Here is a 14,902-nt window from a genome sequence, read left to right as displayed (position 1 = left end):
GCTTCAGTGGCAGGGAGCTGTGTGCAGCTTCAGCACATGAGGGAGAGGGTGCAAGCTTCAGTGGCAGGGAGCTGTGTGCAGCTTCAGCACATGAGGGCGAGGGTGCGAGCTTCAGTGGCAGGGAGCTGTGTGCAGCTGCAGCACATGAGGGAGAGGGTGCGAGCTTCAGTGGCAGGGAGCTGTGTGCAGCTGCAGCACATGAGGGCGAGGGTGCGAGCTTCAGTGGCAGGGAGCTGTGTGCAGCTGCAGCACATGAGGGAGCGGGTGCGAGCTTGAGTGGAGGGAGCTGTGTGCAGCTGCAGCACATGAGGGAGAGGGTGCGAGCTTCAGTGGCAGGGAGCTGTGTGCAGCTGCAGCACATGAGAGAGAGGGTGCGAGCTCCCTTGGGAGGGAGCTGTGTGCAGCCGCAGCACATGAGGGAGAGGGTGCGAGCTTCAGTGGCAGGGAGCTGTGTGCAGCTGCAGCCCCTGAGGGAGAGGGTGCGAGCTTCAGTGGCAGGGAGCTGTGTGCAGCTGCAGCACATGAGGGGGAGGGTGCGAGCTTCAGTGGCAGGGAGCTGTGTGCAGCTTCAGCACATGAAGGAGAGGGTGCGAGCTTCCTTGGGAGGGAGCTGTGTGCAGCTGCAGCACATGAGGGAGAGGGTGCGAGCTTCCTTGGGAGGGAGCTGTGTGCAGCTGCAGCACATGAGGGAGGGGGTGCGACCTTCCTTGGGAGGGAGCTGTGTGCAGCTTCAGCACATGAGGGAGAGGGTGCAAGCTTCAGTGGCAGGGAGCTGTGTGCAGCTTCAGCACATGAGGGAGAGGGTGCGAGCTCCCTTGGGAGGGAGCTGTGTGCAGCTGCAGCACATGAGGGAGGGGGTGCGACCTTCCTTGGGAGGGAGCTGTGTGCAGCTTCAGCACATGAGGGAGAGGGTGCAAGCTTCAGTGGCAGGGAGCTGTGTGCAGCTTCAGCACATGAGGGAGAGGGTGCGAGCTCCCTTGGGAGGGAGCTGAGTGCAGCCGCAGCACATGAGGGAGAGGGTGCGAGCTGTCTTGTGAATGAGCTGTGTGCGCGTTGACGCTTCCTCAGGGTTGTCTTGCACACTGACAGTGCTCAGGGATACGTGTGTCTGCACACTGATGCTTTTGGTGCTTGGTGCTCTGTGTAAGGCTGGACTCTGTGGAGCCCCTGTCTGTGCTCAGCCGCCGTCTGCATGAAAACACTTCAGGGGCTGGATCTGAATGATGAGGCCGCAGACTCACCGGCTCTTACATTTTTTTCATTACAGAGGGAGACAGGTGTGCTCCGTTTCCGCTTTCTTCTGTTCCTTCGGATCGTTCGGTTCCGGTACCTGGGTGCCCGCAAGGTGTTGACTACTCTAAGTGCGACCAGTGCCCTAATCCTGTGCTCGGGATATGCTGCCTGAACCTCCTTCTCTGCGCCACGGTTTGCGTTTCATTAGGTAAGGGGGTCAATGCAGGGGTCTCCATGGCAACGCCTGGGGGAGGGGGCTCACACACTTCCGGCTGCTTTGGGGGCGGGGCCTGATCTTTACCATAAGTGTGATACTGAACATACATTCAGGCGTGTAGGGCTGCGGGCAGAGGGCACATTCCATGGCAGAGTCCAGCCTGTGCCTCTCTGAGAATAAACCCATCACAACTTCACACTTCACAGGTGACCCAGAGCAGGCCCAGGCGCACCTGACAGACCGACGTCATCCCTGATGCTAAGGGTCGGAGAAATATCTATATATGTAGAAAAATAATGAACCTCAATACATGGCAGGCGGAGCCATGGTTAGGGGTCCCAGTGCAATAAAAGGTTCCTTCAAACTTTATCAAGATGCAGAAAAGCAGCGCAAGCTTCCTCCACACACAGAACAGGGGCAGCACTGGCTGCAGCAGTGCAAGCTTCCTCCACTCACGGAACAGGGGCAGCACTGGCTGCAGCAGTGCAAGCTTCCTCCACACACGGAACAGGGGCAGCACTGGCTGCAGCAGTGCAAGCTTCCTCCACACTCAGAACACGCGCAGCACTGGCTGCAGCAGTGCAAGCTTCCTCCACACACAGAACAGGGGCAGCACTGGCTGCAGCAGTGCAAGCTTCCTCTACACACAGAACAGAGGCAGCACTGGCTGCAGCAGTGCAAGCTTCCTCTACACACAGAACAGGGGCAGCACTGGCTGCAGCAGTGCAAGCTTCCTTCACACACAGAACTGGGGCAGCACTGCCTGCAGCAGTGCAAGCTTCCTTCATGCACAGAACAGGGGCAGCACTGGCTGCAGCAGTGCAAGCTTCCTCTACACACAGAACAGGGGCAGCACTGGCTGCAGCAGTACAAGCTTCCTTTACACACACAGAACAGGGACAGCACTGGCTGCAGCAGTGCAAGCTTCCTTTACACATAGAACAGGGGCAGCACTGGCTGCAGCAGTGCAAGCTTCCTTCACACACAGAACATGGGCAGCACTGCCTGCAGCAGTGCAAGCTTCCTTCATGCACAGAACAGGGGCAGCACTGGCTGCAGCAGTGCAAGCTTCCTCTACACACAGAACAGGGCCAGCACTGGCTGCAGCAGTACAAGCTTCCTTCACACACAGAACAGGGGCAGCACTGCCTGCAGCAGTGCAAGCTTCCTTCATGCACAGAACAGGGGCAGCACTGCCTGCAGCAGTGCAAGCTTCCTTCATGCACAGAACAGGGGCAGCACTGGCTGCAGCAGTGCAAGCTTCCTTCTCGCACAGAACAGGGGCAGCACTGGCTGCAGCAGTACAAGCTTCCATCACAAACAGAACAGGGGCAGCACTGGCTGCAGCAGTGCAAGCTTCCTCCACTCACAGAACAGGGGTAGCACTGGCTGCAGCAGTGCAAGCTTCCTCCACTCACAGAACAGGGGCAGCACTGGCTGCAGCAGTGCAAGCTTCCTCCACTCACAGAACAGGGGCAGCACTGGCTGCAGCAGTGCAAGCTTCCTCCACACACAGAACAGTGGTAGCACTGGCTGCAGCAGTGCAAGCTTCCTCCACTCACAGAACAGGGGCAGCACTGGCTGCAGCAGTGCAAGCTTCCTTCACGCATAGAACAGGGGCAGCACTGGCTGCAGCAGTGCAAGCTTCCTTCTCGCACGGAACAGGGGCAGCACTAGCTCCAGCAGTGCAAGCTTCCTCCACACGCAGAACAGGGGCAGCACTGGCTGCAGCAGTGCAAGCTTCCTCCACTCACAGAACAGGGGCAGCACTGGCTGCAGCAGTGCAAGCTTCCTTCACGCATAGAACAGGGGCAGCACTGGCTGCAGCAGTGCAAGCCTCCTCCACACACAGAACAGGGGTAGCACTGGCTGCAGCAGTGCAAGCTTCCTCCACTCACAGAACAGGGGCAGCACTGGCTGCAGCAGTGCAAGCTTCCTTCACGCATAGAACAGGGGCAGCACTGGCTGCAGCAGTGCAAGCTTCCTTCTCGCACGGAACAGGGGCAGCACTAGCTCCAGCAGTGCAAGCTTCCTCCACACACAGAACAGAGGCAGCACTGGCTGTAGCATTGCAAGCTTCCTCCACTCACAGAACAGGGGTAGCACTGGCTGCAGCATTGCAAGCTTCCTCCACTCACAGAACAGGGGCAGCACTGGCTGCAGCAGTACAAGCTTCCATCACAAACAGAACAGGGCCAGCACTGGCTGCAGCAGTGCAAGCTTCCTCCACTCACAGAACAGGGACAGCACTGGCTGCAGCAGTGCAAGCTTCCTCCACACGCAGAACAGGGCCAGCACTGGCTGCAGCAGTGCAAGCTTCCTCCACACACAGAACAGGGGCAGCACTGGCTGCAGCAGTGCAAGCTTCCTCCACACGCAGAACAGGGCCAGCACTGGCTGCAGCAGTGCAAGCTTCCTCCACACACAGAACAGGGGCAGCACTGGCTCCAGCAGTGCAAGCTTCCTCCGAACACAGAACAGAGGCAGCACATCTACTGTCATATCAAATTAGAGCAGACAAACATCACAGACACATCTAAAAAGTATTTTCTTCTTTATATCTTGTCAGTTGAAAAGTGATTTCTTGATTTGCTTTTTGCTTTGGCTCTGATTGACATGTATGACGTTTCACAGACACATAGGGCCTGATTACTCGTTTGGCGGTGCGATGCCAGGTCTGCCCCGCAGCCGCACCGCCAAACCTGAGGTCAGGCCCTATGTGTTTGCGAAACGTCATGCAAACGTCACGTCTCCTCCTATATGGCGGGCTTTTTTTCTAATGTTCCCACAGCGCTGCCCTGAAAATGGACACAACTTGTAAAGCACTAACTATGCCCAAAGGCGTCAAGGCGCTGAGAGCTGAAGCCAGGTCACAGGAACGTAGATATCAGTACTTTCAAGATTAAAGGGCCAAAAGCCAGGTCTTTAATGATTTATGAAAGAGGGGGTGTGACTCTAGACAAGACAATGATATAGGTTGGGTGATCCAAAGTTTGGATGCTGCCGCAGCAAAGGCTCTTCCTCCCCACTTTGCCTTCCTGAACCTGGTTACTACCAGCCGGTTCTTGTTGGCAGAACGCAGCTGTCTGGAGGGACATAGCGCTGGAACAGGTATTTGAAGACTTCTGGGCCAAGGTTCAAAAGTGCTTCATGATCGATACATAGGGCCTTAAACAGAATTTGCTTTTCGGCAGAAAGCCAGTACAGTTATTAAATGGCAGGGAAAATCGAATGAAATTTCGGAAACTAAGCGAGACTAAGCAAGAATGAGTGAGTCACAGTGAACTTGAGAGAGACTTATTGAGTCAGAGTGGAATTGAGTGACAGTAAATGAGAATGTTTGAGACTGAGTGAGAATAAATGAGACTGCTTGACATTGAGTAAGACTGAGTGACTGAGTGAGGCTGAGTGAGACTGAGGCAGAATGAATGTGAATGAGTGAGACTCAGTGAGTCTGAATGAGTTAGGGTGAGAATGAGTAAGAATGAGTGAGATTAAGTGTGTATGAGTGAATCAGAATAAGATTGAATACATCAGAAGGTGTTAATCAGGGAGAGTTTATGAGTCAAAGGAAGGCTGAGTGAGAATGAGTGAGACTGAGTATGGGTGAGTCTGAGTGAGACTGAGTTGAAGGGAGACTCAGTGAGAATGAATGAGTCACAATGAGATTGAGTGAGTCAGAATTATTTACGATGAGATGGGTGTAGTGCGACTGAGTGAGTCAGAGTGAGATTAAGTTAATCAGAATGAGTGAGAGTAAACAAGACTGAGTGAGATTAAGCGAGACAGAGTAACACTGGGTGAGTCACTGAGACAGACTGAGTCAGAGTGAGTAAAGGTAAGTGAAAGTACTAATGTGATTAAGTAAATGAGGGTGAGGGAGAATGAGTGATAGAGTAAGACTGAGTAAGGGGAGAAGCCAAAAACCTACCTGCTGCTGACACTGCAAGCTGCATTAGCGAGGAGCATTTCCTTGGGGTCGCGGGCCACCTGGTGAGAAGCCGCCACCGCCGAGAGTCATCTGCACACAATCTACACGCGCCGCCGCTCCGGGACTTCAATTCCCAGCAGCCTTCGCGGCGGCGCGCTTTCCACCGACGCCAGGGCGCCAGGAGGCGCACAAAAGCGCCGGAGACACCCGCTTCGCGAGACGCGAGCGGGACGCCCGGACAAAGGGCGGGCCGTCTGAGGCCGTCCGAGGTTAGCCACGGTTGGGTTGGGCCAGGGACTTTGCCTCTAATTACTCCATCTCCAACGCATAAGGCAGACCAGGCTCACTAAGCTCCAGGTAATCAGTAACCCCACTATTTGTAGTACTTATTTTTGTCTCAAGTGGTTTTCTGTTGCCAAATGCCTGCAAAAAAGCAACCCACATCTTCTAATACAATGGAGAACTATCTTGTACAAGTTGTGGCAAAAATCAACACTGATAGAAGGACCTCACTGGGTCTGGAATCACCTCTACAATCACCACTGGTAGATATTGAGAACGAGGACTCATTCGCCTTGTTAAATAATAGCCTCCTTGGTGGGGCACATGCCTCCCTCCAGGACTCAAATTGTATTCAGCCTAGCGGCATTGTTGCTAATAGAGAAGAAAATAGTGACACAGATGCACCAACTGTGCTTTCCGTAAATAGCGAGTCTGCTATTTCTACCGCTCCCCCCATCCCCGCACCTAGGGTTTCAGGGGGTAAAAGGAAAGCCATACAAAAGAGAGGAGGCTTAAGGTCATCTAAAAACAAAGTTGTGTCGCCACCAAGGAAATCTACCGATGATGATGAAGAGGACTTGACTGGGGAAACTTATGTGACTCTTTCCGACGATTTATTGCAAAAACTTTGTTGTCTGATGGATAAAAAAATTAAAGGGATGGTAAAACCCCTGATCAGTAAAATCGACAAATTAACTGCTGAGGTAAGCAAACTGGAAGGTCTATTGGGAAAAACTTTAGGGGAGGTGAGAAAACTACCAGAAGTCATTTCAACAAGTGTCCAGCCTCTGATGAGTGAAATTCAATCTAACCACTCTAATGGACCGACCTCTGTTGTTACACAAAATCCCCCGTTGCCTTTACTGGCAAACTTATCTGATAGGCCTCCCGGAGATGTTTCATCTGCTTTACCTTATGGGGAATTAAATACCACGAAAGGAGCATCAGAGCTCGTCGTTGAAGCCTCACCATTAGTTCTTGTTCTTGCTAATGTACCCAAATTAGCCCCCGGTGATGCTGAGTCGACTGCGTCATTACTCAATAAATCGTTATCATGGCTAACTAATAACATGGCCATAACACCCTGGGGCAAGGAGCAACTTGCGGAAGAACTGGTGAATGCACGAAGGGTCGAGTGGATTGGGAACAGGGCAAAAAAATTCAAGGGGGATTGTGTTGTACTTAACTTCTCTGACCCCGAGGTCCTGCCAAATATTTTACCAAACCTCCACCCGCCCCAGAAAAGATTTACCCCTATTGTTCCACTGACTTTAGATTTCTTTTATCCTAGGAAAGGTAGAGGTCCTAATTGCAGCACTCTCAGAACAAAATGGAACGTTGTAACCAAGAGGGGCAGCAAGAACTCTGATCTTGCTGAGTGGGGTCTAGGAGTGGAAAATAGATTCGCTGCACTCTCCAACCTAGACGCTTGTGATTGACTATCATGCACCTCTACCACCGTGTCGCAAGTTCCTATGGCTGCAAACTATTTAGTGGTTTCGAGTTGTCCTAAACCATTACAGGATGTGACAGACATTATTGTACCTAGTGCTGGTTTAGCTATTGCAAATCCTAATGTAACTGGCAATGTAGATCTATTGTTAACAGGGTCGGATCATTGCACTTGTTCTATAGCAGCAAACACAACTGGGAATTTATTGTCTTGGAATATTGCGGGGCTTTGTTCTAAAATGGATTGTGGTATATGGTCTGGTTTTGTCAGCCAATACGATGTCTGCATTTTCCAAGAAACCTGGGCTGTAGATCCTGTATTTGCTCTTGGTTATTTGAATTTTTACCTCCCAGCTACCAAGGGTCCCAAAGGGCGACCGATGGGGGGACTTACGATATGGGTGCGCCAGGCTCTCATGGTTGATGTGAGAAACATTGAGCTTCATCAAAAAGACATCCAGCTCATTCGATTAAAGGGTAGCTCATCTACCTCCATGGACATTTATAATATATATGCCAGGGGGGGAAATGCAAGAAAATCTGAGGTCCTTTTGTCTTTGTACAACTTATTAGAAACTCACTCATCAGGGAATAATATATTAATAGCCGGCGACCTAAATCGCACTTTTGAGCCTTTAGACACTGGCGATGTACATCTGGGTATGGAAGAAGACACCCTATGGGATATCCCCGCTCTCACTACAGTCCCAATAACTCGTTGGACTGAGGACATTCTTGGTCTAAACGCTATGTGTTTTGAACATGGGTTAAGGGCCTTGAATGGCCGGACAAAGTCTGACAGAATACCAGCTATGACTTTTAACAATGGAAGAAATAAGAGCCGTATTGACTACGTAATATGTAGTATGTCTCTATGGCCAAAGGTCATTGATATGGTTGTGTTGGAAAGGTTAGAGAGCGATCATGACCCTTTATGTGTCCTTCATAACTGGTGGAAGTCCGACACCGTCTTAAATACCTGTGCTGAACCTCTCCCGCCATTGATTATACCCACTAATGATATGCGCAGGCTGAGGTGGACCAGTGTTAAAACTGACCTGCTGGCTTTGGAAAAAATAAATATGGCAACTGATAAGGCCACTGTGGCCCTTGAGGGTGTGGTCGGGTTACCCCCTACCCAGAACATAGTTACTCAGGTCCACAATGACCTTTTCAAAGAAATACAATGCCACTTTTTAAAACCGATTAATAACAAAAAGCCAGGGAAACTTAGGCCAGCCAAATGGTATAACCAAGACTGTAAGGGGGCCAGGGCCCGTTTATGGGCCGCGATTAAAAATAAAAACAAGGAGGCCATCAGGATGGCTAGGGCACAATATAAATCCTCTATAGTTAAGGCTAAAAAAGATTGGGATGAAGCCCATTGGAATATGTTACAGAGTGCCAGTGACCAAAATAACTCTAGGTTATTTTGGCATATAGTTAAATGGGGCCACGACAGGATTGAAGACGCCTCTACAAATAACGTCCCCCAGGATGCCTGGGTTAAATTTTTTAGTGAACAATATGCTTCGAGCGACCTGGCTACGGATAGCGTATGTGAACCCCATGCCACGATGGAAGCTGACACCTTTACGCAGCACGAAATAATGATGGCACTTAAAACTGTCCATCATGGTCGTGCTCCTGGCATCGACGGTGTACCTGCAGACGTTTTTTTAAACGATACTGCAAGGTGGTCTAAATATATTCATCTGCTAATTAATCACATTGCCAGAGGTGCAGATATCCCTGTAACATGGAGGGGTGCCGTTATCATCCCGATATACAAGAAAGGGGATCGTGCTCTGCCTAGTAATTACCGCCCGATTAGTTTGATCGATACTGTTCAAAAGATAGTTGGTCGTGTAATTGTTAATAGGCTGCTGGATTGGGTTGAGGATATTAACATCTTATCCCCCTTCCAGGCTGGCTTTCGCAGGGCAACCAGCACTGTGGACCAAGTCTTCCGTCTTCAGCTGATTCAGTGGAGGACCGTGGTGCTAGGTGGAGGCAGCCTGTATGCAGCATTTGTTGATTTGCGGGCTGCCTTCGACCTGGTTCCAAGGTCAAAACTGTGGGAAGTTCTTGCGACACTTGGGGTCCCCGGGGAATTGTTGTCCTTAATCATGCGGTTGCATGAGGGCAATTATGCCAAAATTCGCTGGGGTGGGTATGGTAATGACACCGTTGAATTCCCAGTTGAGCGTGGGGTCAGGCAGGGTTGTTCAATGGCGCCTACTCTGTTCACTCTTTTTATTAACGGTGTGGTTTCTTCTATGCAGTCCCAGGCAGTGGATGCTCCTTCTCTTGCAGGTGAAAAAGTTCCAATTTTAATGTTCGCCGATGATACTTTAATTTTATCAAAAACACCAGCTGGGTTGCAAAAAGCATTGGCAATATTTGATGATTTCTGTGTAGCCCATGGACTGGAGGTAAATGGGTCCAAGACAAAACTCATGGCCTTCAATCCTTACAGAAATTTTAAATCTAATATCTCGTTGAGTGGTCGTACCCTGGAGGTTGTTAAATCTTTCACCTACCTAGGGATACATATTTCCAACGATAACAGGTGGCGGTCTCACCTTAATATCGGTACATTAAGGCACAAGCAAATAGTTGGCACAATCATTAAAGAGCAAAGGAAATCGTTCACTAAGCCCATCAAACCACCTCTGATAATCTATGAGGCAAAAGCAATAGGGTCTGCCCTGTATGGTGCGGAACTATGGGGGTACGAAAACCTTCAGGAGCTCCAAACCTCAGAAAATAAATTTTATAGGAATCTGATAGGCGTCCCTCAGAGCAGCCCGCAATTGCCTCTAAGATATGAATTAGGTAGGAGAGCAATTTCTGATAAGGCCAAACTACGCCCGATTTTATATTGGCGTAGGCTTTGGACCACGCCAGAGCTCTCTCACTATGCGAATGGGTTTAAAGATGTTGTCACAAGTGACTGCTACAACAAAATTAAATGGTTTAAATCATTGAAGATTGCCTTGTTCGATATAGGACTCAATGCTCTTTGGGTTGACCCAGCTGGGGCCCTATTCCCTTCTAAATCCACTATAAAAAGTATCTACTGGGAACATGTTGTTAACAAAAGTATGCTTAGTTTAAATAGTGGGTCTATGACCACCAGCTACTTAGAGACCAAGTTGTACCCAATTTATGAAATGTATTGGGATTACATACTAAAGCCCATGGACAGGAAACTGCTTTTCCAACTGAGGGTTGGTTCCTTGCCTTTATCCAACTTAACATCTAAATGGAAAGCAGGGGGCGCGTCAACCTGTCCTGCCTGTGGGGTAGGTAATGAGACCCTTGGTCACTTTCTGTTCTCTTGTTCAAGGTACTCTATTCCTAGGAGAGTTTGGTTGGCTCCAATGTGTAGGAACCTAGGTACAAAAAATAGCATGGTAGCATTGCGGATTTTAAGAACTACATCTGCTAACTGGATTATTATTGCCATTGCAAAGTACCTGGGGTGGGCTTGGGTTATAAGGCAGAGAACGATTAGAGGGCAATAACTCATTCTGTTGTTTACCGGAATTGTTAGTACACGTCTATTCTCTGCAATAATTTATGATATATTCAGAGACTGCTAGGCTATAGTCTATTCTCTGGAAAAAATGATTATTTGGACAGAGACTGCTAGACTTGTATCTATCTTTTATCTTCTACAATATATCTAATTTTAATGTATCATCGGTTGAAATTTTATGATATATCTTCTTTTTAAAAAAAAAAATTGTTTATCTAAGATCACTATTTTGGCACTTTTTCATACCAATCCTGCTTTTGATAATTCTCTTCCTATGTATTGTGTTTTTTAAATATTAACTGTGTGCTTAAGTCTAATATGACGTTGTAAATTTAATTGTTTTTTATTATATGTATGTTTGTCTGCTTTTATGAGTAATACTCGAAATAAAGCACTTTAAAATGAAATGAAATGAAATGAAATGAGTGCCAGTGAGTGTGAGCAAACACCCCTCACCCTCTGGGAAGCAGCCAGGCTTGCTCATTAGAATTTGGAACAAGGATTGCACTTCACTACTTTTAAAAATCACCAGCCACCACTGCTGTGTCAGCTCATCATAGGGAGGCAAAAAGGTAAAGACTGTCAATAAAGTGTTGTTTTGCTTATATCTTTGGTGTTTGATGAATCAGCATCGGATGCAGCATGCAGTAGGCAAGATACACCAGGTTTCAGGTTTTATTATGCAGATCTAATGAGAGGAGAATAAAAGGAAGGATTCAACTATGTTTTAATGTACTTATAACTTTGGCACAGTTTCACAATCAACACAAATTGTGTCAGCCATCTTGTATGTTTAGCCTATTTCTGGCTGAACTTTTTTCTAAAACGAAGCACGGGCTCTCTTCGTTTCTATGAGCCCCCGGTTGGGCCAGGTCCCAGGGGCAATGTGAGATACATCTGCGGGAGCCACGTGGGCCCCCAAAGCCCCAGGGACTGCCACCTCCCCAGGGATTTATTTCTTATGCGGGGGGCACGCGCCCCACCCCCTGCAGCATGGGGGACTGCCACCTCCACAGGGCTTTTCACAAATATGGGTGGGGGCCTCGGGGGCCCGCAAGCCCCAGGGACTGCTACCTCCCCAGGGCTTCAACCTAATTAGAGAAATGTGTGGGGGTTCCTGCCCCTCCCCACTGACCCGGGGGCCACAACCTCCTCTGGGCACTAATTATGGTAATGCGGGAGTCCGTTGCAGACCCCCAGGCCTGGTGACCACCAACTCCCCGGGGCTTTGTACTTGTTGGAGCCCTCCATGGTCCTGGGAACCGCCAACCCCAAGGCTAGCTCCAGTAATGGAGTGCCCACCCCAAGGACATTGTAGTTTGCTCCCGCCCTGTCATTGCAAACTCTGCTTTGTTTAATGGAGCGAGAGCAGGAAACCTCTCGCTTTCATGAAGCAAAGCAGATTGCTTTTGGACAAGGGGAGCTGCATGTCGGCAGCTCTCCTTGTCCAAAAGCAATGCCGGCTCCCGCAGGGGACCACGGACCAGAGGTGGTCCAAGGCCATGCCCCTTTTTACACCACTCTAAAAACGCGCCTCTTGGCACACTGCTGGAGGCGCGTTTGCAGAGTGGTGTCAAAGGGGGCGTGGCCTGTGTCCTCCTCTCATCAATCCCACTATCTGGGGCCTACTGGAGGTATCAGGTAGGCTAGTTGGCCTCTAAGAATCCCCAACAGTGAAGGGGACTTTAATCCCCATCGAAGAGCATGCCAGGGTTCGTGTTTGCAGACTAGTGGTCAAAGGGGGCGTGGCCTGCTATGAGTACTTACCAATGCTGCTGTGTGGGACTTACTGGCGGTAATAGGAGGGATAGTTGGCCCCAAGGTTGTTCTTAGGTACCAACTACCCATCCTGTTACCTCCAGTAATTCCCACACAGCGGGATTGCTAAGAGGTCTTCGGATGCCTTCCCCCCCTTTCTCCACTACTCTGTAAACGCCCGTCCTGGCACACTATGTGTTCGGGGATGAAGTCCACTATTCTCCTGAGGGACTTTGGGGGCTAAGAAGCCCTCTTGGTACCTCCTGTTAGTCCTATGCAGCCTAATTCCTAAGGGCAGGTCAGAGGTACCGCCCCCTTTCTCCACCACTCTGCAAACGAGACTACCAGTTAAAGAAGCATTTGTAATGTAATAGGTGTCACATTTGCAAGAGTTAGACGTTGGTGTTGTAAATGTAAACATTTTTACTAAAGATTTTTGGAGTGGAGTGGAGTGGTGTGGATGTATGCTGTGCAGTGAAATTATATGAATAGAAAGTATGTGGTATTTAGTGTATAGGTATTATGTAGAGTGGGATTATATGTTATGGAGAGTAATTATGTGGTATGGTAGTCTGTGTTATGGAGTGATAACCTCAGGTTTAGTCTTCCTCGTTTCCATAGAAGCTAAACTATGAACTCAATGAGACAAAAAAAGAAGGAATCACTGAGGAGCACTTCTGGACCTAGTCAGATGAAGGAGCAGGGCCACTGGAATTATGCGACTGTTTGGCTGCACTGACGTACGCACAATTAAACATTTTCCGAATTAGCCACATAATCCATCATCTGCTGCCTAATCTACAGATTTGAACAAAAAAAGCCTTGTTTCTAGCTCAAGCGGCTTAAACATTACCAAAAATGCAGCGACAAGTGTTACACCATGGTGCAAACCTAGAATGCTCACCTGTTTCTTATTGCTAAATGTGGGTGTTAAATTGTTACTAATGGTGTGCAAGCCACTCTTGCCACTTTCTGCATTTCTGTTGCTTCCTTCTGTACCTTTCTTTCTTTTTCGGCACTTCTCTTGCTACTTTCGGAAATTCTCTTCTACTTTCTGTACCTCTTTTGCCTCTTTCTGCACCTCTGTTGCCTCTTTCTGTACCTCACATGCTTCTTTGTGCACCCCTCTTGCTTCTTTCTGCACCCCACTTCCCTCTTTCTGCACCTCTGTTGCTGCTTCCTGCACCTCTCATACTTCTTTATGCACCCATGTGCCACTTTCACACCCCTCTTGCCGTACCCATCTTGCCTCTTTCTGTACCTCTGTTCCTTCTTTCTGCACTTCTTTTGTTTCTTTCTGCACCTCTCACTTCTTTCTGCAACCCTTTTGCCTCATTCTGTACCCCTCTTCCCATACCCCCTTGCCTCTTTCTGCACCACTGTTCCTTCTTTCTGCACTTCTGTTTCTTTCTGCACCCCTCTTGCTTCTTTCTGCACCCCTCTTGCCTCTTTCTCCACCCCTCTTCCCCATCCTACATTTCTGATGCTTCTTTCTGCACCACTCGTCCCTCTTTCTGCACCTCTGTTGCTTCTTTCTGCACTTCTCTTGCATCTTTCTGCAACCTTGTGCCTCTTTCTTCACCCCTTTTCCCTCTTACTGCACCTTTATTGCCTCTCTCTGCACCCCTGCTCCTTCTTTCTGTACTTCTTTTTGCTTCTTTCTGCACCTCTCTTGATTCTTTCTGCACCCCTTTTGCCTCTTTCTCCACCCTTCTTACCCATTTCTGCATCTCTGCTGCTTGTTTCTGTACTTCTCTTGCCTCTTTCTGCAACTCTGTTGCTTCTTTCTGCACCTCTCTTGCTCCTTTCATTCATTCATAGTAACTTTATTGTGACTTTTACAGTCAAAAATACATAAGGATTAAAAAGAAAAAAAAAGCAATACAACTTGGTACACAAATAACCTAAATTCCGGTGGTGACATTGAGAATTACAGTACAGTGCAAAACTTTCGAAGATATTCACAGAGTTAAAACATTTTTAGATTTAAATCCCGTTTATCTTAAAAAAAGTAATTCGTATAAAAGCATTAAGACGGTTATTAAACATTTTGTAGGGATTAGATAAAAAACACTTCAGAATGAATACTGCTAGAGGACACAATCCTGAGACTAGATATCAATTTCTAGGAGATACCTTCGTTTCAAACACATTGCCTGGAGGAATTTAGAGATTACAGTCACAAACAATGGGTTCCTATCAGATTTTAAAATTCTGAATAGAACCGAGTAATCCCTTATGCCCAAATTCCTACACAGTTATATAATCCATTTACTCCTAGCCTGTTTGTAAGCCGGGCAGAAGAAAACTACATGGATTTCAGTTTCCTCCTCCACATGGCAACCAGGGCAAAGATAACAGGCCTCACCCAACCACTTTTTTGTTGTTGCGAATAGTGGGAGGGTCCCATATCTGAATTGAAGGAAGAGCCTCCTGGTAAGCGGGGATGTATTATATCCAAAACCTGTTCAAAACAGTAGTGTGA

At 48.5% G+C, this 14,902-nt stretch overlaps 1 long non-coding RNA gene across 1 annotated transcript in view; it reads left to right on the top strand.

Moving 5' to 3' along the window:
- Positions 1 to 1,273: 1,273 nt before the first annotated feature.
- The window catches only part of LOC144764026 (uncharacterized), a 29,718-nt gene continuing 16,089 nt past the window's right edge, over positions 1,274 to 14,902 (top strand). The window contains exon 1 of the long non-coding RNA XR_013596299.1: positions 1,274 to 1,441. This is a non-coding gene — a long non-coding RNA (uncharacterized LOC144764026). The remainder of the gene's footprint in view (positions 1,442 to 14,902) is intronic.

Source organism: Lissotriton helveticus, chromosome 6, assembly GCF_964261635.1.
Source record: "Lissotriton helveticus chromosome 6, aLisHel1.1, whole genome shotgun sequence".
Classification (NCBI taxonomy): domain Eukaryota; kingdom Metazoa; phylum Chordata; class Amphibia; order Caudata; family Salamandridae; genus Lissotriton; species Lissotriton helveticus.
Note: the sequence above shows the minus strand (reverse complement) of the source record. Positions and strands in the feature narration are given on the sequence as shown.